The sequence below is a fragment of the Lampetra fluviatilis genome, chromosome 19 (genome assembly GCF_964198595.1).
Source record: "Lampetra fluviatilis chromosome 19, kcLamFluv1.1, whole genome shotgun sequence".
Classification (NCBI taxonomy): Eukaryota; Metazoa; Chordata; class Hyperoartia; order Petromyzontiformes; family Petromyzontidae; genus Lampetra; species Lampetra fluviatilis.
This window is the reverse complement of record NC_136293.1, coordinates 9191981-9215535: the sequence shown is the minus strand read 5'-3', so window position 1 is coordinate 9215535 and position 23555 is coordinate 9191981. Positions and strand designations below refer to the sequence as shown.

At 50.9% G+C, this 23555-nt stretch overlaps 1 protein-coding gene across 3 annotated transcripts in view; it reads right to left on the bottom strand.

Annotated features, from left to right (window-relative positions):
• GALNTL6 (polypeptide N-acetylgalactosaminyltransferase like 6) overlaps window positions 1-23555 on the bottom strand; it is a 259772-nt gene that overhangs the window by 38198 nt on the left and 198019 nt on the right. The window lies entirely within an intron of this gene.

The window sequence follows — 23555 nt, the reverse complement described above, 5'->3', positions numbered from 1 at the left end:
AGCCACTGGAGCTATGCAACTTTTAAATCTGGAATGGAAGCTCATTTCTTGAGAACTGCTTTTTGTGTTTAGTTTGTTGTCCTTCCCCCGCACCTCCGATTAGTGATGTTCGCTATGTACGGTGTGAAAGAAGTTCAACATACATACAACAACAACGTGGGCACACAGTAACACGCATCTCCCGATTAGCGTCTTGCGATGAGCGTCGAGGCCCTGGCAAAAATCGTCATCGTCGTCGTGAGCCAAGCGCCTCTGGGCTGAGTTTGGCTCGAGCTAACCAGCAGATACACAACAAAGCTTGCTAAACGTTTAGAGATATCTGTCGGAGAAACACATACCCAGGTCATTGTCGTCGTCATCATCATCATCATCGGCAGTGGCAATGATCTATCCAATGACATCACCATAACTTGCAATGCTGCGACGTAATAATCCGTCGAGCTCTTGTGCTCAAGCGTTCATCACTCCAACTCCACAGGAAACCTTCTCAAGTGCACGTTGGCTCCCGAGTTGACCCTACCGTCCTTAGTTTAGCCCATGAGCCGTCGTCCCTTCTAGCGAACCTGTCCTGCGCAAGCCCACTTTACTGTTTGCAACAGAAATTTGTTATCTCTCATCCACCAGCTCATCGCATCGCTCCATTTTCTCGGTGGACGTGAGCAAAGAATACATCTGAGCCGATTTCAATTGACGCATCGATGCGTCGTTAGATGTGAGGGGCGGTCAAGCTCCATCTCGGCCGCCTTTATCTCTCCGACTCAGCTGCTGCCCGCACTGTATGGGGGGAAAGCATTTTATTTGGCGATGTTGGCCGAATTATCGTGATGCATGTGCGGGACATCATCGTGACATTTATTTATTTTAATTACATCGATGAAATGTGGGCTGTCAGTAAAAATAAGCCCTCTCTTCTTGTCAATGTGTGAATTGAATAAAAAAAAATTAACAGTCGGGTAACCCTGCCACCCTGCCACCATCTTCTCCTCCCTCATCCAACCCCGGGCATTAAAACCTCCTCCTCCCTCCTCCTCATCCCCCTCCTCATCCTCCTCCAAGCCACAGCTCTCCTCCGACGTCTCTTCGGATCGTACCGCGCGCTCGTTCCCCACGACGGCCGACGGTGTTTCGCCCCACGCGCTGGGAGCGCTTCTTTCGGAAACTCGAATCCCGAAGAAGCTCCCGGGCACGGGGAGCGAAAACGTACGGCCTGAAAACGCACGAAGAAATGGCCCGAGAGGATGATGGAGCGGAACCAGCTCTCCGATGCGTTCGCACGCTGTCCTGGGCATTGTCAGCGACAGAATTCCAAGGGAGCTGCCAGCACGTGGAGCGAAACGTCAGACATTGTGCCGAACAACACGGCGGCACAACCCGCAAGCGCACCGGAGAGCCGATGACAGCGTGTGGCCGCGGAATCCTACGCAGTTGTCACGCAACCAATTCCGAAGACACTTCAACAACGACAATAATAATAATGCAATTTATAATGTACGTTTGTATGTATGTTGAACTTCTTTCGCACCGTACGTAGCCACCCGTAATAACGGGGCCTTAAAGTGCCCCCTTAAAGTAGGTGGCGTTTGAATGCCGCGATTGTGCAGCCGAACGGAAAGCTTCTTTGACCCAGATGAGGCGCGCTCCTTTTATACGGCCCAGCAGAATGGGCGTTCGTCGCGTGCCAAAACGAGTCGGAGAAAATAATCGACTCTCGATTCGAATCGCGGCCATGAATCGCAACAAGCCATGAAATCGCCACATTCTAACGGAGGATTCTAGATTTGAAGCTTTCGTGACTGCATACTCTTAGGTTGTTTCGGTAAAGTCACGTAGGTAAAAAAATAAGTTATAAAAATAATAGAAATAATAATACAAATAAAATAACGGAGGATGTCCGAGGCAATCTGCTCGTCGCACCGACAGAACCAGGACCCTCCCGGATGAGCCGGCGATCCTCCGTGGATGCACCGGCACACGTGCAGAAACAGCAGCAGTAAGCATCCAGGCACCATCCACCTTCAAGCAGCAGCTCAATGCTTCTACTGTTGTAGAGTGACTCATGCAGCCAGCTATGGCTGCAGAGTTTGGTAGTCCATGTTGTTTACGTCATTTATTGTGAAAATTCGGTCACAGTTCCTATGACCTGCACTGTTTCATTGCTTTTATGGCTTTATTTTGGTGATTTTCAATAAGTTTTTTGGTTTGCCCATGTTTGTTTGTTGTAGTACAGAGTTAGACTGATGGCCTAAATCTAAGTTGTCTTGTGGTTGTTGTTGTTGTTTGCCTTGCATGCCACTGGGATTTTTGCACATTTTTGTGTACGGTGCTTTTTCTGCAATATTTTACTGTTTGCACTCAGTCACATAGTCACTTTAAGATGTTTTTTTCATGTTTTTGTTTTTTGTTTGTTGCGGTTGCACCCGATTCAAGAGCCGAATGGCTCACAGGGCTATACCTAATAAATGAACTTGAACTTGAAGTTACTCCACCGTTCGGGCTATCGCCTGTTCGGGATGGCATACGAGACTTTAAAGTCTGGCTCTGCCCCGCTGAATTCTCTATCAAAGAAATGGTCTGACTATATTGAAATATGCGCACATTACAAATTCATCTTTTTTTTACTATCGTTCATGCGCATCGTTACACCCCTACTAGACAGATAACTTTAAAGAATAAAAGTTGTATCTCATGATTTCGATACATGCGTGAAATAAATCTGGCACGTAGGGGATGATTGCTTTCAATTAACGCAAACGGCATGTGCGGCGTACGCTGGTAGTACATTTAGGCTGTGGGAACGAATGAAACAGAACAGACGAGATTTTATACAAAAACAAAACAAAGAAATCGATTCTCAAACGAAATCACAAAGCCCAAATTGTGAACCCCCAGGGACAGCGAATCATTATACGCCTGCTAAACTCATCGGATAACACGTGGGGAGAGGCTGCCAGGTTAGGTAATTTTATTTGATACTTTTTTTTTTGCGGACGCTCACAGACTCTCATTTATATTAGATTGGTAACCATATGCTGGGTGCTCCGCAAGACTCACATTAATTTAGTTGCAGTAAGTAGCCAGAGCAACAATTACAAACTCTGCTGCCACGCGTCCATTCGGCTTGTCACTTCACCACGCAAAGACCCCCCTTTGACTGAAGGGGGCTTGACTCAGAGGACCGTTTCTAACCTAATTTGGAGCTTTCGTGACTGCAGGAATGACTCTTTGGTTCTTTCGGTAAAGTCACGTATAAAGAGAAAATAATAAATAAAATACTAGCATACGACGTTTCGATTGCAACACAAGCAATCGTCATCAGGTATAAATGAAATAGAAACACAAATCTAGTATACTTAGAAATGTAACGTAATACAACAGAGAGTCGGTTAACATAACAGTCAACACCCTACCTGGTTGATTACGTTCTTCCTGAGAATGCTAAATTTGAGAGAGAGATAAAACACAGAACCAGAGACATATAGACAGACATATAAGTAGAGACAGATATCACAGAGATACATAGAGAGAGAGACGTACATAGGCACACCGCTTCTAACCCGTGACTTGGCTGATGAAGAAGACTTCGTGGAAGGGGTTTCACAAGTAGTTCTGCAAACGCCATCCTTCTCGGGGCTGCCCTTGCCTGACACGGCATGATGCACCGCTCGCTGCAGATCAGAGGTCGCAACCGGGTAACCGATACCCGTACTCTACCCGATACCCGGCTACCCGTACCCGGCCGGGTACGGGTACCCGTTTGCGACCCTGGTGCGGCCGGGTACGGGTAGACCGTGAGTCACTGGTGAGTCACCGTTTGTCACTCATTTCCCAACGTCTTGTCTCTTCTCACAATTCAAGTTCCTAGAATCAACCCACCCGCGCCTGCAACATGGCTTCATCCCAGAGGTTGCAATCAGGTACCCGATACCCGTACCCTACCCGTACCCGGCCGGGTACGGGTAGGGTACGGGTACGGCCGGGTACGGGTACGGGTACCCGTTTGCGACCCTGGTGCGGCCGGGTACGGGTAAGGAATCAAAACCCGTTTGCGACCTCTGCTGCAGATCTTACGAGCACAAACACCTTCCTTCGACTCGTGAAATTGCACCGACAGCACAATCGAAATACCGTATAATTTGGTGTGGTGGGGGGGGGAACAAAAAAAATCAACAACAGAATCTAATTTATTCATTCATTGAATTCAATATTATGACGACTGAGATTCCGGGCTCACTGGCAACCTTCAACCGGCGACACCCCTGCGATTGGAAGCTTTTTTTATTTACTTACGGCCCTGGTGACAGAATAGCATCGAGCGCGATCGACGGAACAACTGGCGACGGAAGAGCATCGAGCCGCACGGCTCTCCGACGCGTGTTCGGGCAGCGCCGCGTGTCGTTTCCACGCGCTGTCCGACGTTTTGCTCCGCACACACGCTGCGTGCCTTCTGAAGAGGTTCCTGAAGCAGCTTCGACTAAGTTCCTGAAGAAGCTCCCTGAACGTGCACCGAAAACGTCGGACATCACGGCGAACAACACGCCGATACAAACCGGAAACACATCGGAATTTCATTGTAGGTGTTGTTGAGTTTATTTTGATGAGTCTCATTTGCAGGAGTGGCCTGCGGCTTTTGGGGTGTGATCATTAGCACGCTTGTTTACCTAGGAGAGCTGCACCGAGTCTCAAATTATTTTCAGGCGGGTCTTGCCAAGCTTTTGCTGTGGGGGGGGGGGGCGATGTTGCGTTATGTGTAATCCCAATAGAGTGATTTGCAACGACATTTTCATCATCAGGATGTTTTTGTGTAGGGTCCAAAATAAGTGATTTGGAAAATGGCAAACTTGTGAGCGAAGCAGACGGTGCGCGGTATTACCGTGGTTATCACACGCGCGCCGCAATAAAGTGCGTATGCACGCATGCTGAACTTCTTTCGCGCCATACGTAGCCAACCGTGCTAATTGAAGGTGACCACTGGATTTGAACGCTGAACGACGATCGTTGGGAGCGCGGTGATCGTTGTTGTGATCGTTGTGGTGATCGTTGTGGTGATCGTTGTTGTGATCGTTGTTGTGATCGTTGTTGTGATCGTTGTGGTGATCGTTGTCGTGATCGTTGTCGTGATCGTTGTCGTGATCGTTGTCGTGATCGTTGTGGTGATCGTTGTGGTGATCGTTGTGGTGATCGTTGTTGTGATCGTTGTTGTGATCGTTGTTGTGATCGTTGTTGTGATCGTTGTGGTGATCGTTGCGTGCGTAGTGGCAGAGATTTCGCTACGGGCAGCGAGAGGCGTCAATTGTTTTCCCGTCAGACGTAAAGGATGCCTCGTGTGAGGCCGGGTGCCATTATTATTGATTAATAATCATAATAATAATTACTAATGGTATTTTTCGTGTCATCGAGTAAAAAATTGCCTTGTTTGCTTATGTTGAGTTTTTTTAAAAACGTAAACACACGTGGAATGATTTGTCAGTGAAGGAAAAAAATCCAGCGTAGAATGTACAGGAACATTAACACGTGTTTGTTCTCAAGAATTGTAATTACTTGTGAATTTAAGCTATCGTCAATTGCAAATTGATGTTGGGCACAAGGCTAAAGCTTTTTATTGTTTATTGTTGTTGCAAATTGCTTCCCTTTATTGTTGTTGCAAATTGCTTCCCATCCCAACACGATTCATCGCAAATGATTGCTCGTGCTTTGCATACGTTTACCTCTGGTCCTTTTTGAAAAATGTATAAACATCACCTGAATCAGCTTCTAAAAATAATAACTTACGGCCCTTCGTCAAGCCACTGCTGAATGAAGATCTGTCTACCATGCCGTGTCAACCGTGCTGATACATTCGACCATACTTCACCACACCGGTCAAGCGTGGCTCGGGCGAACGGGGGTACCCCACGTCCGGTTCGCATGCCACTCGCCACAGACGGTTTAGCCGTGACCGGGAATTGAACTCGAGCGAACCAAGTTCATTGCGGCCGTGCGCGCCCCCCACCGTGCGCCACTGCCCCACACCTCAATGAGCCCTCATCGAACACGACGGCTCTCCCTGTCCGTGCGCGTGTGAGCGGGTGCGCAGTCCCTCGTCTCCATGTGCCGTGCGGGTCGTCGGGGATGTTTGACCCCAGAACCCGCACGGCGCGGGGGATATGCCTTGGCCAACCCGTCGCACGGGGACTGGTGAAGGCTTGGGCAGCAAATGTGTGGGAGCGCAGAAGTAGAGCGCGACAGTTTGCCGAGTTGCCCCGCTGCTACTACGCCACCGTGCAGTGCTGCTCCGGTGTTGCCCGCGACGAGCCGGCCCGGGCGAGTGCGACCGGGGCCACGGGGGCAGAAATATATTAATAAATATATAAATCAGTGAGATCCTCCACTTCGGCGGCAGCACACACGCTTCGTCGCGCCCGTAACGATTACCCGCGTGCACATTAACTCCGCACGATTAATATCTCCACCGAGAAATTAAGTGCACACCGACGGATTCTTAAACAAACTGAACTCGCTTCCAATCCATTTCCATTTTACACATGTAAAGGCTTTCCTTCCCCCTAGTCGCCGCCTCCCCCCCCAACCCCACGCTAGCACCCCCACGACTCTCTAAGGCGAGACCGTAACAAGAGCAATAATTTTATTCGCGAACATTTTGTATTTTCCTCACACGTCGCGTTTTTTGTCGGCGGTTTCCTCGCGGAAATTGCTTTTCAAACTTCGCCTTTTGTTGCCTCCGTGCCTTCGGAACTTTTCGCGGGAAAAAAATAATAATCACGCGATGCAAACGATGTCACCGCCGCACGGCTCGCTCAATGCGCGTGGCCATCGGCGCGCGCCATCGATCGGACCGCGCGCGCAACGCTCGCCCGAGCGGCAGCAGGTGGCCTCCCTCTGAAGGCAACAAAAGACGGCCTACTTCATTACCCGGCCTGCGTGGGTTTTGTCGCGCGGGCGAGCCACGCTGCACCGCGCCTCGTCGTCGTCGTCGCCGCCGCCGCCATTGTAGCGCACAACGCTCGGCAGTTCGCTCCTCGCCGAGTGAATTCAGTTCACGTGTCTGGGAGCCGCTAGAAAGCTCACTTTGCTCCTGAATAAGCTCCCAGCGCGTGGAGTGAAACGTCGGAAAGCGTGCCGAATGAACGAGCGGTACAGCCCGACGGGCACATCGGAGTGCCCCGATTCATTTCCTAACTTTTTGCTTACGAATGCCATTTCGTCTCAACCTTACAACATCAACAGCCTCTCTCTCCTACCCAGTGCTCTCTCCTACGTTTCTCTATCAGGGGTTACATTTTCCAGAGCGCAACCGCTGTTGACCTACTGATTAAGTGGAACTCACTTACTAGACCTCGGAGGGATAATGGGCTTTAAAATAATGAGTTATAAAATAATGAGTCAACTCCCTAGTGGGATTTGAACTTGCAACCTTCCGAGCCACACGCACTCCACAATAGCGCCACCCAGTTTGACACGAAAAAAGTTAAATATTATAATACAACGTAACAATGCCAGTGATTTACCCAAAACCTTGCTGAGTCTCCGGACTTCTTCGCAGGAGGGTCCTGCCACATCGACCTCTTTGTCCATTGTCGTTCACGAGGGCTTTTGCTTCGCGTGGGAAGAAAGCGGAGAAGCCGACAGAAAGCCCACCACCACGGGCGCGCGTGTGTGGGTGACGTTAAAAGCCCAGCACAGAGAGGTTAAACCCATTGCTCCTCTCCGACTTGATTTCAGACCGGAGCAGCCTCAGTGGTCTCCCTTTGCGCAAAACGCCAATGTAATTACCGCAGTGTTAGCATTGCAGGGCGTACTAATGGCGTGAAACAGAAGCGCTATTTAAATTACCCGAAGATATGCCGGTGAGGTGAAACGCGATTGGGGGTTTCGAGATCGAATTGAGGCTGTTAAATGGGCACCGTACGGTGGGGAAAGAAAAGGAACCCCCTCCCCCCCTCCCAGCCCTGCAAACGTCGGTCCTATTTAAGTGGACACTGGCGAACTAATCTCCCACAAAATATTTGCGAAAACAAGAAGCGGCTTACTGCCGGGACTGTCACCCTAATTACGAAAAACGAAACGTGCTCGGCACGTGAAAAGAACTAAACGTGAAAGACAAAACGTGCGGAAACAAAAGAGGGACGTGGAAACTGTTGACTAAGGGTTACCGCGGCCTCATTAACCCCGGGAGCAATCTCGTTAGCGCTCGGAATCACCCCGATAACCGGGGAGCGCTTTGCGACGCGGTGGGAGGCCCCCCCCCCCCCCCCCGGGGCGGCCACCGAGAGGCGTCGTCGCTGTGATGGATCGAGCGACGACGCTGCCCTCTGCCCGCTCGGCTCCGAATATCTCAAGCGAGAATCCGCCGCTGTTTGTGAGCTTTGGCCATATATTTATTTATTTCACGACGAGTCTTGACCCCCCCAACCCCCCGAGCCCCCAAACACTACGGTTTGCTGATCGGACGCTCGCCTTTTTTGTTGTTTTCAAAAGTAAATATCCGTGTTAAAACGTGCAAAGATGCACGGCGCACTCCGCGGGGGCACAGCCGGAGAAGGGGCGTCGCGTACAGAACTAATCGTGTTGTCGGTGCGAACGTTTGAGGGACGCGAGCGTCGCGTGGCGATCACGTGGTCAACTGCGTGAAGAAAAATGGAGCAAGTTGACGACAGTTGTTATCCGGGGCTACCCATACGAACCCATTTGAAGCTATTGTCGCAATTAACTTTGCTGCAAAAAGTCTGCGGCACAATTAGACCCCTCAATCACGATCACAATCTGTGATCTTCGACGGCAACAGCCGTTGTCTATCCACTGCTGGATGAAGGTCTCCCCCACACTCTCGCCGTCCGTCGCGGGCGAGCTTGCCAGCAACCTCGCTCCCTGCACAGGAACCGATCTCATCGCTCCGTCTCTGCGGTGATCCTATTACTCGGAGGACAATTAGTCAACGCCAAGTGAGCTGAAGCGAGATGGTACATCTTGTTTCGTGGGAAACGCTTCTCCAGCCATCTCATTCCTCAATAAATACCTCAAATTCTTTTAACCAGTGAGCTTTCAGCACATTTTATAATAATAATGATCATTATATACATTTTTTAAATGTCATAACTTCAGTGCTGCACATTTGATTTATTATTGGCTGATTTGCAACCCTTTGTCAATCCACTCTAGGATGAAGGCCTTCCCACGCGCGGCTGGTGAACGGGACAGTTTGACCATACTTGAACGTTGCTGGTCAAGTTCACATTGGTGAAGGAAGCAGCCCAGGGCCGGTTCTGGCATCAGTGGTTACGTAGCGCATGAACCAATCCCGCACCACTCTCCACGATTGTGGTAGTAGTAATAATGCTAAAGTATTTAACAAGTAATTACAGTAAGCAGCTCAGGAGGCTGTGCGGGGCAAGCATTTTAAACATCAAAATAAAAGAACAAAAACTTGAGCAGTGAGAGTTGTGACCCCCACAAGACACAGCAGCCCTCTCAAATTAAACACTAAATACACTTCTCAACACGCTGCATTTGCATATACAAAGTAGATTGACAATAAGCAATGTTATTAATTTGGTTCAGCAGGTCACGTATGGTAGGGTAGAGGGTCCAAGATATCTACCAGCATGAAACAGTCGGCCAAATATCCTCCGCAGGTCTTCTCTCTACGACTGTCTATCATGGAGGCGTCTTCTGCCAGCAGTGGCATGAGTAAGCAATTGCAGGGCTGTGCCCTCATCGAACTCCGTGTAGAACAAAAGCTAAAAAGCGGCGATTCGGGTGAGTTCGGACTGTCACAGGGAGATGAAATGAGAAGGCAGCAGGTAAGGTGGGTGAGCGATTGCCCGCAGGCAAAACGTGAAGAACTTGGCTTTGAAATTGCATTTAAACTGGGGGAGGGAACTCGCGTTACGGACAATCAGGGGGAGGGGGGGGGTCCAGAGAGAATTCCCAGCAGCGGAGTCAAATATTTTCTGACGGGCGAGAAATATCCCAGAATCACCGAGGCGAATTAGGCGAGCCGGGAGGAATCGGCGACTCTTAAAGTTCCGTTTAGCAATCAGCCGTCCCGCAGGCACTGACACCGCGTGCCGTGAAGGCAAAGGATCCAGAAGGGTTTGACAAATGTGCCGAGCCGTGGGTCCGGCCCGAAACACAATTAGACAGGAAACAAATGTGGCAAAGTCTCCCCAACAAATAATGAAAATGTATTGCTGCATCCATGCGGGTTTTGCCAAATCCCATTACTGCTCCCGCACGTAATTATGGTGATTTATGGCCGAAGAAGGAAGCAATCTTTAAAATTGAGTGCATTGCCAGAAAGTGGAAAGGGGGGGAAAAAAAAAATCAAATTTATACGTATAAAATAATAATGATGATAAAAACAAAATGAATGATTAATAGCAATAATAATAAAAACATTACTTCTGCTCAACATGACGCTGCCGCCGATCACCGAGCGAGAGTCACTTATCGGGCGATCGCGGAGCGACGTTGCCGCTCTCGCCGCTTGCACCATCGCTCCGTCGCCTTCGACACTGCGAGAAGGCATCTGCTGAGATACGCCGAGCGGAAAAAAACAAATGCCTCCTGCGTGCGCCCGCCTTTGTGCTTGCTCTTTATTTAATTCACGCTGTCCCGTGCGTTGCGTTGCCTTTTTGGCTTTCGGCGCGGAACTTTTCGTGCCGAGATTTTAGTCACGGGCCACGCGCAATTAGCCGCCGCCTCTCGGCGACCGGATCGCCGTCTCTCCGTTCGGCGAGCGCCGAGAGACGAGGCGGCAAATCGCCTTTCCCGAGAACGCGGGGGGCTCTGGTCCTGGCGGGTGCCAAGCGCCAAGCCGCGCGAATTGCAGTGCGGGCGGACGCAGCAGTCCAATAAGTAACGTTCGTAATGCCGTCTAAGTAAGGTTTGGAATGTTAATGTATTAGCGCTGTGGGGGCGATGGTGGGGTGGTGGCACAATAACACTCATACAGATGATGGAATATGAATTAGATTTCAGTGTAAACTTATGTTGCTGTTAGGGGCTTACCCTATTGAAAATTCAGGCAAACTGATCAAAGGGTTGTCCAAAAACTTTGAGGCACACATGAGAGCAAAGAGGGGGATTTGCAAATTGCAAACCCTGATTTGCCTTGACAGCTACCGGGTTCACCTCCTGCACTGCGTATCAAACCCTGCCAGTGGCAAACGCGTGCCGGACAGCATCCACGTGGTCTGCGCGCGCGCGAGTGCGCGCGTAAAACATTTTTCCTCCGAGCCGCTGGGATAAGAGGCATCCAAGAATGGCGCGCGCAATGATTAGTTCCCCAATGCGAGTCGATCGACCCTTGTAATAACGCATCAGCATTTGGATTCGGAATTCACAAATATTCATCGCTGGCGTTGTTATTTTGTCTACAACAGAGAGATATATACATGGAATTACTTTTCAGGTAATCGTTCGGGCAACAGCCAAGACAATGGGTCATTGTCGAGTTTTTTTTACATTTGTACCGTCTACGATGAGGCTTTCTTGCAGTCTCCTTTCAAGCCACCCTGGATGTCAAACGGCTGGAGACGGGGGGGGGGGGGTAGAGGGTGGGTGGGGGCTAGGGTTGGTGGGGGGGTAGAGGGTTTCTGGGGGGGTAGAGGGTTGGTGGGGGGGTGCAGGGCCGTATTATCAGGCACTGTGCCTAGGGCCCACGCAGACAAAATCTGACCATGTTTTTTTTTTGTACGACACAAAATGTAACCGAGATATCTTCTTGAATAAATTTATATGGCTGCTCGATGCAATTTCTTTGCAGTGGTAACAAGTCGATGACTCGTTGTGAATGAGGAATACAACACCTATAATAAGATTCAAACATCTTCAAGCTGAAATTAAAGTGGTGCTCGGCATGCGGTCGTCCTCTCACAACACTGACATTGTTATCGATGAAAATGAACGTCATCCTTTTGAAGCTGCGTAATCCGATATGATATATAATCATACTAAAAAAAAAACATTTATTTTCTCGCTTAAAATATTTTTTAGGCGCACCTTTTTTTTAACAATTTCAAATTAAATCTGCTTGTCTGCGGCGCACAGCGCGCTGCCCATCGAGTGAGGGCACGGACGACACAATGAACGCTCTCGGCAGTCACGACATCTGCCCAGCGGCTGGACCAAGTGCCGCGTGAAACAAGCGGAGTGACAGCGGCGGGAGCAGTCGTGACGTGGGGCAGCAGCAGCAACAGCAGCACCAACTGTAGAGGCCTACGAAACAGAAGTGCCTGGGGCCTACAAGAACCTTCATCCGACCTTGGGGGCTGGGGGGGCTGGTGGCTGGAGGGGGGGGCTGGTGGCTGGGGGGGGGGCTATTTGGCTGGGGGGGGGGGCTGGTGGGGGGGCTGGGGGGGCTGGTAGCCGGGGGGGGCTGGTGGCTGGAGGGGGGGGGCTGGTGGCTGGAGAGGGGGACTGATGGCTGGGGGGGGGGCTGGTGGCTGGGGGGGGGGGCTGGTGGGGGGGCTGGTGGCTGGAGGGGGGGGCTGGTGGCTGGAGAGGGGGACTGATGGCTGGGGGGGGGGATGGTGGCTGGGGGGGCTGGTGGCCGGGGGGGGCTGGTGGCTGGTGGCTGGGGGGGCTGGTGGCCGGGGGGGGGGGGCTAGTGGCTGGGGAGGGGGGGCTGGTGGCTGGGGGGGGGGGCTGGTGGCTGGAGGGGGGGGGACAGTCAAACTTTAACGGAGCCTGGAGGACTTTGTGCTTAACGTCCCCCAATCTCCGACCCAGCCCCTCCCCTCCTCAGACACCCCGGGAGGACGCATTTCAGGCTCATAGCCAGACCGTTTCGACAAGAGCAAACAGTTTTCCAATATCCTTAAAGCCTTGAAGAGGAAACAAAAAAACCCGAAAAAACTCCCAAGTGGCTTTGACGCCCTCAACAGTGCACGGATTCAAGCAAAAAAAAAATCTAATTACAGATAGAGGCCGTAATGTATTCCAAAGTCTCACGCATAACAGCTCTGGGAAGGCTTCTGTAAAGTTCTGGTAGGCTTTGGCTATTATAATAGTCGGGATGCATTTTTGATGCATCCTCTATCTCGCGTGTTGACACTTAGGCGCGGCGAGTTTTAACTTCAGAAAAGAACGTGAAAAGAGAAAGTGGACCTTGCCCAGACTCTTTTTTTTTAATCAATGTACGTGACAGCATGAAATGGGATAGCGCTCGAAAGTTGCCGAAACTTCACCGGTGAATGATTAATTCCGCTTTGCAGGACCATATTTACGCGCGGTGCGGCTGAGAGGATCATTAAAGGTGAGGTGACCTATTCAAAGGGCACAAGAGGGCCTGAAACAAAGCCTCTCGCGATCAATGGCATGGCTCAATCTCCCCGGCTCCGTCAATCCTTTATCTTCTGCACCGTTTCCGCTTCACCGGACACTTTGCTCTCCGATTCGTGTCGACGTTCTCGCCCTCTCCATTCCCCGTCACCCAGCATTTCCCTCCACTGATGACGTCTCTCTCTTAGCACTTGGCGTTCATCCTCCGATGTGTTGTTCTGGTTTGCGCCGCGCGCTCTTCGGCGTCCTTCATCCACCGAATAGTGTTCCCCCAACGAAGCTTCTCGGCACCTGGAGCCAAGTGGCGGATGTAACGCGTGGCACAACCTGGAAATACATCGGAGAACTGCTCTCTTCTTTAACAACTTATCTCCCAATTTCAATCTCTCTTTGTCGATGCTTCTCCGACCGCTACTTCAGGTACCTCCTAACCCTGATGTCTATCTGCCCGTACTGTCTGCACCCATGTCTCTCCTCGTCCTCGTGTCTCTCTGTACCTCGCTCTGCCACGTCCTCATTGTTCGCTCTGTGTTCTGCGCTCGCCCTCTGTCTCTTACCCCCCCACCCCGTTCCCCGCTGCCCTGTCCTTTTGTTTTTTCCTGGTGACAGGGACGACGGCCGTTAATTCTCCAAGCGCTCTCGGCCATGATCAATAGGGAGCGGCTGGTGACGAGAGCGACTCTCGGACATCAAACGAGCGCCAAGCGGGCGACAGGCGCCAAGGGGCTGCGGAAACAACGGCACGATACAAACTCCCCTCCCTCCGCTCCGCGCCCCAACAGGTCCACGCCAGCCTCTCCCCCCGGGACTCTCCGAGCCCTCCCTTCTCCATTCCCTGTGCCGTTCCCTCATCCTACTCCCAACGCCGCCGCCGAAGCCCCCATGCCCCCGACAATCCTCGGGGCACGTTTGCCAGTCAAGGAAGCGGCAGCGATGGGACGGTGTCGTTGGCCCATCGAACGATGAGCAATTGTGCATGCCGGCTTGAGGTTTCACAATCCCAAACACGGCTTGCAACCAAGCAGCCCAGCGTGGTACAGCCGAGCATAGGCGAGCCCAATTTAGCTTAGGCGAGCTCAGTCCAACTCTGTCCCATCTCGCACAGGCCAGTGACGAGAGATTCGTCTAGCCGAGGTTTTCCCTTCCTAACTCAGCCTCGCACAGCGTAGCCTACCCCAGCAAGGTCCAAAGTAATTCATCTCAATATAACCGTTCCCACCCAGCCCGGCTTAGCATAGCCGAGCACGAACTCTTTCCCATCTCGCCTAGCGCAGGCGAGACTTGTCTAGCATCGGCTTGCTGAACTCAGCCCAACTCGCGCTAGGCTAAGCTAGCAAAGCACAGCCCAGTGTAGTCCTATCTCGGCGGACCCCATTCGAACACCTATTGAATAACTTTACCGAATAAATAACACACGTGTCCATAATAATTAAAATATTTATTTCCAATTATTTAGCTGGAAAATTATCAACTGTAGAGAGCAGAAATAAAGGAAATACTCCTCCATCGTAAGCACAATTGGCTTACCTATGGCTTAAAAAATAGTTCAAGACACTGTACATTACGAACTCGACCTGAAACAAAAAAAGAATACCACGCAAAATCAAGCGAGAGAATGAAAACAGGAGAAGACATTTTTCTCGGTCCAAATCGTACGCCCACCTCGCGACCCGGCCACGCATGAAAGAGGGCAACCGCCGGGGGGAGGGGCTAAATCGCACCCCCCTCTCGCCCGCTCGGGGCTTGTCGCGTGCACTCGGGACACGGCCGATGATGGGTCTCACGCTGGCAGTGGCCACGTAAGGTAGCACCTCCCCCACCCACTCACCACCACCGTGACCGCCACCCCCCAATGGAGAGAGAGCGGCCTGGCGGGACGCGCTACCTCGCCGTGACGCCGCACGGGCGTGGGGGAGCGAGGGGAGGGGGGAGCGAGGGGAGGGGGGAGCAAGGCAGTGGTGGATCCAAGTGGTGGGCAATGACAAGGGCATTGCCCCCCCCCCATCCCTCCTCCACCCAGCCCACTCCGAGGTCCAGAAACACATTGCATTTTATTGACATTTATCAGAAAAAAATACACGGAATGTTTGAATAACATTTATTAATGTAGGGTACCCTATTTAAAAAGTTTCACGACTGCCACCCATCGCCACGCCCCCGACTTTGGGAAGTTTCTAGATCAACTTCTGGAGCAAGGTGAAGATCGTGAGCAAACCAAGGCGGTGAGAGGGTTCGGGGTTAGGGTTTGAGGGGGTCAGCAGGAGGTCAGAGGTTACGGTTGGGAGGGGAGGATTGGAGTTAAATGGGTAGATTGAGAATCGGGATCTTTATTTAGACTGGAGGAATCCGACGAGCTGCGAGGCTCTCTTTCACATGTCCAGTAGGCTCACAGGTGTCCAGTAGGATAGCGCTGTCGGGGTTATGGTTAAGAGAGTACGGTTATGGTTGGAAGAGCAGGGTTAGCCTCATCAGAGTGTCTGGATCCGGAGGAGAGGGTCATGGTCAGCTGTTTTGGCAGTTAAAACAAGATTGGGTCGGGGTTAGTGTTTAAATGCAGGGTTAAGGTTGAGTGGGGTAGGAGTTGAGACGATTGAATGATGTTAAGAGTTGAGAGGCTTGGAATCAAGAGCACGGTCGAGAGGACTGCGTCGCACTTCACGTTGGCGAGCGCGAGGATTTGGACCGCGACGGCAGAGGTTGGGGTTGAGTGCGTTCTGTTCGGGATTGGGCTGATCCAGAGTTCCCAGGGCTTGGCAGGAGCAGCAAAGACGAAGATCCCCCGTGTAGCCTTAACAGACTGTTGGGGCAAGTGCTGTTCAGCGAGTAGCACCTATTAAGGCTGGAACGGCACACGAGGGGGGGTGGGTGGCCAGCACCGCGCCCGGCCACCTTTGTCTCCCCAGTGGCGATGTATACACATCGCACCGGGAACTCATTAGAGGCCGAGTTAAGCTAGGGGAGGTCCCAGGACCGATTTAGATAATCGTCACTGGTGTTGGCCGTGAGCGGGAATCGAACTCGGGTCGCCGGGTTTGCAGTGCAGTTCGCGAACCGCTACACGAGCACTCTCCCCACAAGAGCAGCACACACACACACATGCTAGCTCACATCCCAGACGCATGGCGCTCCCCCAAGCCGCCGCTTGACAATTAGATTATGTTTTCACGGGATGCTAAATTAATGTGAATTCAATCGACATCCTCATATCGCATGCAACGGGAGAGAGGGGTTGGAGGGGGGGGGGGGAAATTCTGTTTTGTCTCCAGTGGCCAGCATGTGATTATGCCAAGTGACAGAGTGTAATTGGAGCGCAATGAGGCCACATTTAGCGAGAAATCCACACACGCGTGGCGAAAAAAAAAAAGACCTGTCCGTATTTGCGCCGCCAACCGCAGCCGCCGGCAGCATTAGCCGCGCTTCTGCTCCGAGCCGCGATGCACGCACGCACGCACACACGCGCGCACGCACGCACGCACGCACACACGCGCGCACGCACGCACGCACGCACGCACACACGCGCGCACGCGCGCACACACGCACGCAAATTAGTGTGCCGTGAAACATTTATTTTCAGCAACAAGCGGCGGTCGCACAGAAGAAAAAAAAGGATTAAGTTGTTTTTTGTTGCCGCCGCTGTTGTTGTTGCTACTTTAGAACTGCTGACCCACCACCTCGTGAAACGTAATGTAGTGCTCAAAGTGCGTTTTCGTAAAATGGTTACGATCTTGGCTTAAGCGTGTGAGGAATGGAGCGCGTTAGCCACCGTAATGCAGCCTTCGTTCACGCGGTGAGTCTAGAGTTTTTCCTTTTTTCCCTCCCCGGGCAATTCGCCGCTCGGGCGGGCACCGGCTTAACGAGCGCCGCCACTCGTTTGCCGAGCCGGCGCGCGCGGCCGTGCAGAACGCCCCCGGTGATGGGGCCGAGGGCGTCCCTGGAGCCGAACTCCCTCGTGCCTGAGCGTGACACCTTCCCGGCGGCTGCCCAACCTAAACTCTCCAGCCAAGACTCTCCGGTCTGAACCCTCTATCCCAGGTTCCTTGGCCAGAACTCCCTGTCCTTGGCGCTCTAGCTGAACGCTCCAGGCCAAACTCTCAACACGGAACTCTCTTGCCTGCTAACAGGTCGTGGAGGTACAGTGAAGGAAAAAAGTATTTGATCCCCTGCTGATTTTGTACGTTTGCCCACTGACAAAGAAATGATCAGTCTATAATTTAAATGGTAGGTTTATTTGAACAGTGACAAAGCTGAGATTAGGAGCACTCCCTTTAAGAGTGTGCTCCTAATCTCAGCTCGTTACCTGTATAAAAGACACCTGGGAGCCAGAAATCTTTCTGATTGAGAGGGGGTCAAATACTTATTTCCCTCATTAAAATGCAAATCAATTTATAACATTTTTGACATGCGTTTTTCTGGATTTTGTTGTTGTTATTCTGTCTCTCACTGTTCAAATAAACCTACCATTAAAATTATAGACTGATCATTTCTTCGTCAGTGGGCAAACGTACAAAATCAGCAGGGGATCAAATACTTTTTTCCCTCACTGTAGGTGCCGAGGCACAAATTAAACGTTTTTTTTCTCGTTCTCTTATGGAGCAAATTTGCCAACGAGAAGTTCCCATCGCATCACCTCTCGTCCTCGCTCCAGGGAATCGTTTCCTGCTCAATTCCCCAAATCTGCAGGGGCTCAAACAGGAGTCGAACCCAGGTGGCTGTGACTGCAAGGATCAATGCTCCTCGTACCTGGGCATGCAGTGGAAGTCTGCCGCAAAGCAAAGCAAAGAAGAAGAAAAGCCCCAAGCTCAGGCGAAAGCAATCCTGAGGAAATGTACCGTAAGCAAGACTGACTCGATCGCAGAAATAAGGGAAAGTAATTTGCATTTTTATGTGAGGAGAGGAGGCTGTCTTTGCTTAAGCTCGGAGTAAGCCGCTGGTTTACATTAAGGGCACTAAAACTTAAAAATGCGTTATATAATTAGGTGATTTGACACGTTCGTTTAATTGCAAATAGGTGTGAACGGGGAGACAATTTAAATATTTACTCATAAAACCCGCGATTTAGAAGTCGCTAACCTTTAAAAATAATTACTTTTAAACATTTCTCATCCGTTAATATTATCTTTTTATTCCGAGTATATTTCACTGTTAGTGCCCATTTAAAAAAAAGCCTTACACGGCGTTCCATTTACTGCTATATACGTTTTGTTTTTTCAAATCGGGAAAACGACGCAATTAAGATCAGACACAATTCCGGGGACAAAAGGTAAATCGAGTATTGGGAACCGAGGAATAAAATTTCTCATTCTCTCACGCTGTTCAATTAACAGCACCCTGGTTTCTCTCGGTGTGATTGCATCACGCTGCGGTGGGAAGAGAACTCCCTCGCCTGGTATGCAGGCGGTTCGTGAGTTCGATCCCGACCCTGATCTCTGTATATTTGGAGTTTGCATGTGCTCTCCGTGGTCGTGTGGATTTGAGTCCGGGTCTTCCAGTTTTTCCCTCCACGTTTAGAATCAACGTGCGTTTTAGAGTATTTGGCTGCCATTAATTTCCACGTGATAAGCCACTTTGTTGAGCTATCCATTTGTGACCAGGTCGCTTCCTAAAAAGAGCTACGAGCCTTACCTGCTTAAAAATAATATATATAATCACCCGTCACGGTGACATTCCCAGCAGAATAAAGCAGCTCCAGTTCGTTTTCCTATAAAAAATAAAAACACGCATTGCCCGCGAAGCACGCTGATACGCGAACCGTCACCGCCATCACGGCCATCACCGCCATCACCGCTATCACCGCCGCAACCTTCAGGATCTTACCGACGGGTCCCACGCGAGCGGCCTGTCGATGTCCGCGCCGTATTCGAGCGGCAGCCTTAGCCTTTGCTGGCGAACTACGGTCTAGCAAAAGCTGCTGCGCCGACACGAAAGGCTTCGTCTGTTCTTCGGGGAAAGTCGGGTTTTGACGAGCACGGCGACGAGCGCTGAGTAACGCGTGTCATGAGCATATTGTCGATTTATGGCAAAGTTGACACCAGATTTTTTTTGTTCCACTCGGCTAATGGTTCAAGAGGTCATATTGACTTGGCTCCCGGTTGCCGAAAGAATACATTATAACGTGGTCGCAATCATTGCACTCTGCTTGCCACAAGTGAACCACAATACCTCGCTGCTGGGCTCGTCAAGGAGGGTAACCCGTCACGCGGATTCTGGTCGTCCTTGTAGTGGCGGCTTTTGGCCGTGGAACAAAGGCGGTTGTCACCGCGCTTCTGCGGCCGTCTGGAACGTTCTTCCTTCCGAAATTAGGAAGCTATCGGGGCTATGCACTTTAAAATCAAGATTGAAAAGTAATTAATTAGAACTGAAACAAGATGGACAGCACAAAGCTGGCCAATGGTACGAATGGGACCGGCAGAACAGATGAAAGCATACAGGCGAGAGGAAACGTGAGAAAAAAACAGACAGGACGGAGTTGAAAGACACCGCAGACAATACGAATGCGATGAAGAGTAACAGAGAAAGCAAACTGTGTGAACCAGACGACGAAAAATGATTTATCGTTGAATCAAACCGTGAGCCCGAAACCAAGACAATTCTTCAAACATGCCAAGAGCAAGTAGGTGTTTCGCCCTGCGCCTGCACGCGCGCAAACGTTTCGTCGCGAACAAATTGCCACGTAAACCGGGGTGGCAGCGGGACGAGGGAGGAGCGGAGGTGGGCAACGAGCGGGGACGAAGCGGAGACACGGCAGCGATGTTGGAGAGTGATGTTGGAGAGCTAAGGTTTTTTTTTAATCGCACACCTGTCTCCCGAACGTGTTTAACATCAGGAGACGTGAGATCCAACGACGCTTTGAAGCCATCCCTTTTGACTTTCGCCACATCCGTCACGCGTCACCTGTCTGCAGCGGCTTTGTAGAGGACACCGTGCGGCAGAAGCCAGAAATTAATCACGGCGATTTCACATCACACAGCGGGCGCACTAGAGGGGATGTCGTACATTGACAGGCACGGGCCGGCTGGTGCGGGCGTGGGCGATGACGGTGGGAGGTGACGGTGGCGGTGGTGGTGGAGGTGGGTAGCTGTATTGCTCGTGGCGGTGGTGGTGAGAGGTAGTGGTGATGGAACTGGTGGTGAGAGTCGGTGGTGGTGGCAGTGGTGGTGGTGTTGGCATGCACATGGTTAAGTGGTCTCAGTGTGTACTACATGTGTTACCATCGAGGGAGGAACACAGGTTGGCGTGTAAATGCGATGCGCCCATCGTCATCCCAAGCCGTCTGTCCGCTTTCCAGAGACGGTGTGCAAATTCTCGCGGTTGCCAGCCACGTTTAGGAAATTCAGGCAAATTATTGTGGGATTTTGGGCGCACCAGCAATCATGTGGTTTTGAAATTCCATCGCTTCGTTTTTCAAATAAGCGGAATACCACAGGTGTGCGAAACATCTGTCATTGGTTTATCCTCATTAAAGAACACCCATCCCCCGCATTGCCTTGGCTCGACCGCTGGGGCAAGTTCTGTTTGCGAGCACCTATTATTACGGTGCACCTGCACTATGCCTGGCAACATTATTTGTCTCCCCGGTGATGACGCTTACACATGGCATTAGATAATTAGTTCAGGTCAAGTGGTCCGAGAAGAGGCTCGGTGACTGATTCAGATAACGCTTGCCACTGAGGTTGACCGTGGCTACGAATCAAACCTAGGCTGCTGAGTTCGTAGCGCAGTGCACCAACCCCTATGCACCACGAAAAAAATAAGTTATTAAGGAGAGGGGAAAAAAAAGGCAACTTAATTTTTTATATATCGCCGAAAGGAAAAGTTTTAAGTTTTGGCCGGCTGAACTTCCCTTTTGCGAAAACATGCGTGCAGCCTCAACTCCACAGAGACTTAGATTAATGTGTACCCATTCAACCTTTGCACGCGGGTATAATACAGCTAAGTCCTGCTGAATATTATAAAAAAAAAACACGAAAAGCTCGCAGAAAGCACACTCCCTTTGTGAGTACACGTGCACATATTGGAGACACAATCCCCCTGACGCTCTTCTTCCTCGTAACGCCCGACCCCCCAAACAGCCTCGAGATTAATTAGTATTTGCCATTAAGCGGTGTAGTTTTTTTTTACTGAGCTTTAATTGGTGCGGAGCGAGAGTAAATGGTCTGGAGAGGGGATGTTTTTTCTTTTCTTCTGTCGGCGGGATAGAGGAGGAAGTGGCCGGGATAGGGTTGAACGAAACGTGCGTTTAAGATTACTAGGCTGAATTTTGATTTAAAGCTTTCGTGACTGCAGGGATTCATCTTCTTGGTTCTTTCGGTAAAGGTGAACCTTCACCTGAAGACGGCTGCTTGTGTTGTGGCCGAAACGTCGTGAGAATTATTTTATTATGTTTTATTTTAATTATTTTATTACTTCCCTTCTACGTGACTTTCCCGAAAGAACCAAGAAGATTACTCGGCTGCTTTAGATGTCCACGCGATGATGAGCCACTTCGTTGAGCTATCATTTGTGGGCGAGTCGCTTCTGAACAAGAGCTATGTTGCTCTTCTTCTTGGTTCTTCGTCTGTCGGGGAGACAGACCTGGTCTTCACCTGAGGACGGCTGCTTGCGTTGTGGCCGAAACGTCGTGAGAATTATTTTATTATGTTTTATTTTTATTATTTTATTATTTCCATTCTACGTGACTTTACCGAAAGAACCAAGAAGATGAATCCCTGCAGTCACGAAAGCTTTAAATCGAAAGCTATGTTGCTGTTCTTCAAGTGGGCCTTACCTGGGTAAAATAAAAAAATAAAAGTTTAGTGTAATGCTTTGAAGGCAGCTGCGAGTTTAGCGAACATTGCCACCCTCCACTACCAGCAGCAGCAGCAATGGCTTCCTCCCTCAAATGATCGTTCTTCCACGGCGCACTGCTACAGGCCGGGACCGCAACGACGCGGTTAGCGTGCATTGCAATCGCGTGCGTGCCCGTGTGAGGATTCGAACGTTTTCCCGTTCGTGTGTTTTCTAGGTAATGGGTTCGTGTGGTCATTACAGCCACTAGGGGGCGGGGCGCTATAACCGGCTCGTGCGGGCTGCCCGCTCGGTGCTGCGTTGGCGCATGCGGTACGCTCCAGTCCACAGCACTGCCGCCTGAAGGCCGGCGCTCCCAAAAGTGTCTGTCCCTTTGTCTCTGTGCGTCTGTCTTCACGTCTGTGTGTGTCTGTTTCCACGTCTCTGTGTGTGTCTCCACGTCTCTGTGTGTGTCTCCGCGTCTCTGCGTCTGTCTCCACGTCTCTGTGTGTGTCTTCATGTCTCTGTGTGTGTCTTCATGTCTCTGTGTGTGTCTCTGCGTCTCTGTGTGTGTCTCTGCGTCTCTGTGTGTGTCTCTGCGTCTCTGTGTGTGTCTTCATGTCTCTGTGTGTGTCTCTGCGTCTCTGTGTGTGTCTCCACGTCTCTGTGTGTGTCTTCATGTCTCTGTGTGTCTCCACGTCTCTGTGTGTGTCTCTGCGTCTCTGTGTGTGTCTTCATGTCTCTGTGTGTCTCCGCGTCTCTGCGTCTGTCTCCACGTCTCTGTGTGTGTCTTCATGTCTCTGTGTGTGTCTTCATGTCTCTGTGTGTGTCTCTGCGTCTCTGTGTGTGTCTCTGCATCTCTGTGTGTGTCTCTGCGTCTCTGTGTGTGTCTTCATGTCTCTGTGTGTGTCTCCACGTCTCTGTGTCTGTCTTCATGTCTCTGTGTGTCTCCACGTCTCTGTGTGTGTCTCTGCGTCTCTGTGTGTGTCTTCATGTCTCTGTGTCTGTCTCCACGTCTCTGTGTGTGTCTCCACGTCTCTGTGTGTCTCCACGTCTCTGTGTGTGTCTTCATGTCTCTGTGTGTTTGTCTCCACGTCTCTGTGTCTCCACGTCTGTGTGTGTCTCCACGTCTCTGTGTGTCTGTCTCCACGTCTCTGTGTGTAATTCTCACTCTGTGTTTCTCTACCTCTGTGTGTCTCTCTATGGCCACGTGCATCTCCTTGTTTTTCTTCCACAGCTGTGCCTGCGTGCATCCGTCTCTCTGTGTCTCTTCAGCATCTCCCAAGATGCGTCCCTCTCTCTCTCTCTCTGTCCTCTGGCAAGGGACACAATTAACGTCTCTCTACCCCTCCACTGCACAGGTGTCCACTTACCACCGGCAAGACAGCAGGCTGTAAAGAGTACGGGTGCCACTTTACGCAGAAAAAAAGTACGCATCGCGACGAGTACCCGTCACTGCGCGTACTCCGCACGATGATGAGGGCAGGGGAGGAGATACGGGCGGACGTTGA